A 3355-nucleotide genomic window follows, 5' to 3' on the forward strand; every position below is an offset into this window, starting at 1 on the left:
TGAGAAGCGGAAGCCGGCAGGAGAGAGAGGGAAGGTGGAGGAGGAGAAAGATCGAGGGGGAAGGCGGGTTATGGGGAGGGAGGAAAAAAAATAGTAGGAGAGTCGAGAGAGAATTGGGAGGTACGGTGGAGAGGTTGGAGTTATGAGGATGAGTGGGGGGTACTGAAGGGCGACTGGCTGGGTGGACTGATGATAGGAGGGGGTCAGATGATCGTCATAGTGGGGTGAAAGGCAGGGAGAGGAGAGGGGGAGGGAGAACAAGGGGGGAAGACAAGCTAGTTAAAGGGCGTGGCAGATCGCTAATCATATTGTTACATTATTTTACTTAAAGCAGTCCTCCCATTTTTTGGTATAATGCCTTTACTACAAGCTGGGTTGGTGTTAATGGTTTGTCATGGGTGTGTGTATTCCTCCAGTGTCCCCCTTCCCAACCCTGGGGTAGCGACCCCACGAGAATAATAACCTTCACAAGGTCTCACATACTATTGTACTCCTCTAGTTTTACCGGCGCATTATACATGTGAGGGGGGTCGAGGGGGCGAAGCCCCCCGTTAGAGGTTAGATTATGTAAAGTTCGGTTGGAGTAGTTTATATATGCTTCCCCAGCCAAAAAAACGATTTCCCACGGGTCCCCCAAGATCATTAGGGGAAGGGGTTTAGGGACATGCATTTCGTACCTTAACTCTAATATGGAGGCGTAATATCGTATTTTGGATGCGCGGAGTTAATCTCCACAAATACAAACGTTAGTCATAATTCTGGTGGAATCCTGGAATACCCTCAGGAGTAAGAAAGGAATTCAGGTGTCAAATAATAAAAGAAACAGACCACTGAAAAAAAATGAGAGAGAGAGAGAGAGAGAGAGAGAGAGAGAGAGAGAGAGAGAGAGAGAGAGAGAGAGAGAGAGAGAGAGAGAGAGAGAGAGAGAGAGAGAGTACTGTACACACACTCAAAAAACTATCGTTTCAGTGGGGTCCGACGATTTTCACACTGAGCAACCCGGTAATCTCGGCAGGGTTGATAAAGAGTGCGATCACCCCACCACCTCAGCTGTGCTGGGGGGAGCAGGACAGGACCCCCGTAAGGGAGAGATAGAGAGGAAGACACTGAGATACCAGATATCACCATAATAACGGAGTGATTTGAGTGCCACTTGTTTAATCTTTATATTCACAATAAAGAAAATAAACAATAATGCTCTTATGATATACATAACAGGAGCAGCGAGTAGCGGGCCTTTCTTTATTGTTTCCTTTTTGTGCCCTTGTGCTGTCTCCTTTGCTGTAAAAAAAAAAAAAGCGGTGGGTAGAAGTATTCTCCCATGTCAAAAACAACCATCAACGCATGTCGGATATAGTTCACTTCATAATGTGCCATCCTGGAACTAATCCTTGCACTGAACATGTCTTTTCTTTCATGAAGAAGGTGTGGGCATCTAAAAAAAAAAAAAAAATCAAATTGCAACGCTAAAAGCATTGCTGGTAAGGAAGATAAAGTTTAAAAGGAGTTGCATGGACTTCTACAGGTTGTTTCAATCTACTCCTGGGCTACCTTTCTATCTTGTGCTGCCTCATAGCCTAATAAAAGTTGGAACTTTGCGCGCTTTTTTTAAGTTGATGAATACAGAAGTTGGCGCGGTCGTTTTAAATTGCTGAAATTAGCCGTCTCAGGAGAAGAGTAATTTATTAAATAGCTTGCATGCAGGAGTTAGTTTGTCTAACATGTCGGTGTAATGACTCGCCGATAATTATTAGAGAATTAATATGCTATACTAGTGAGGTCAATGCCAAGGTTATCTTACCATTTGCGAAATAAGTCAAGTTTATAATCCACTATAAATCTATCATAAGGGTTAGCTAAGTTTTACGTAACCTCCTAGGCTCAGTGGAGCCGTATGTGGCGATCAGTCAGTGGGATTCATTCTGATATCCGAATCCTGAGTGACTAATCACCGTAAGGTATTGATCATATTGTCTCCTAAATGGACGAAATTTTAACCCTTCACTCGTGTGTGAGGTGTTAAAGCATAATTTCATCATCCCCAAACACTACACTAGTATAGCCACCTTTGTGTTTTATGAAGCGTTACTGTGCCAGCTCAAATTCTACTGCTTCATTTACGAGTCCCGCTCACTTGGTTCAGGCAAGTGAACCCACACCCAGCACACGCAGTGATACCAACATGATTAGCCTGTTATCAATGGCTTCGTCCTTGGTGTCAGTTTGTATCGTGCTGAATGAGTAACGATAGTTTTTTGAGTGTGTACATGTTGGAATAAAATACTAAAACAAATAAAAATAGGGAATTAAAAGGTAGTATTGGGTGAAGTACACTAGTTTCGGTTCATTTGATTAAGCTTAATGAGCCGTGATGAGAGAAAACGCGCCGGTCAGCTTCACTCAGGTCCTCACAGACAGACACGGCTCGAAACACCAGCACGGAACCTTGACGGGCTCAGGATACTTCGCTGGTTACATCATTACCGGGAGCTTCATGGACGAGCTAAGCATGAACACCAAGTATATCTAAGCTACATACACAACCTTAGTATAATAAAAGATGCAGTACGTAAAATGAACACAGTATCGAGGCTTGCTGCGGCTTTTCTTGCTGACCATAAGACCCTCCTCTCCTCCCCTCCCCCTCCCTCCTTCCCTACCAGCCGCCTGAGGTAACGACGATTCTCTCCTCATTATTCCCTCACTCACGCTCACCAGTTCCTTCACACTCATTCCTCAGCACTGTGTCAGACTGGGGCCCCGTTCTTGCTACACAAGCACGTCGCCCCGTTCCTCTCGTCGGGGCGGGGCAGAGCGCGACTCCGCTCCGATCACCGCCGTGGCGTCAACATCACCGGCCAGGCACCGATGACGTCACGGCCGGCAGCCAATCACAGCACGGAACAACGTCCGTCAAATTTTACTAATGTCTTTATATACCTTCAATTCACTCCCCAGGCGATTCTAAACACGGATAAGCCTCATAATCACTTTAATAATCAAGAGCAGTCGCAAGGGAATGAGCAAACTGGCAGGACAAGGCTTTAGGCGGCAGGTCACTCACTCCATCCACCCCTGCCTCAGCCATTGCCTGTACGCTGCGTCCCTTATTGCAAGAAACACACCACACTGTTCCTCACCTTGATCCTCGCGTAGTGGCCGCCTCAGCACGCCGCCGCCAGCCACACGACACACGCGACACACCCGCGGCTAACCCCAACTAGTGAGGTGGCTTATGATAATGATCGTTACCTGCTGGCCCAAAGCACCAAATTTGGCACACATATACTTAGGTACAAAGCCAAACTTTTTGGAGGGGGGTACCCGATTTTAAAGGTCAAGGTCAAGGTCAGGG

The sequence above is a fragment of the Eriocheir sinensis genome, unplaced genomic scaffold (genome assembly GCF_024679095.1).
Source record: "Eriocheir sinensis breed Jianghai 21 unplaced genomic scaffold, ASM2467909v1 Scaffold142, whole genome shotgun sequence".
Classification (NCBI taxonomy): Eukaryota; Metazoa; Arthropoda; class Malacostraca; order Decapoda; family Varunidae; genus Eriocheir; species Eriocheir sinensis.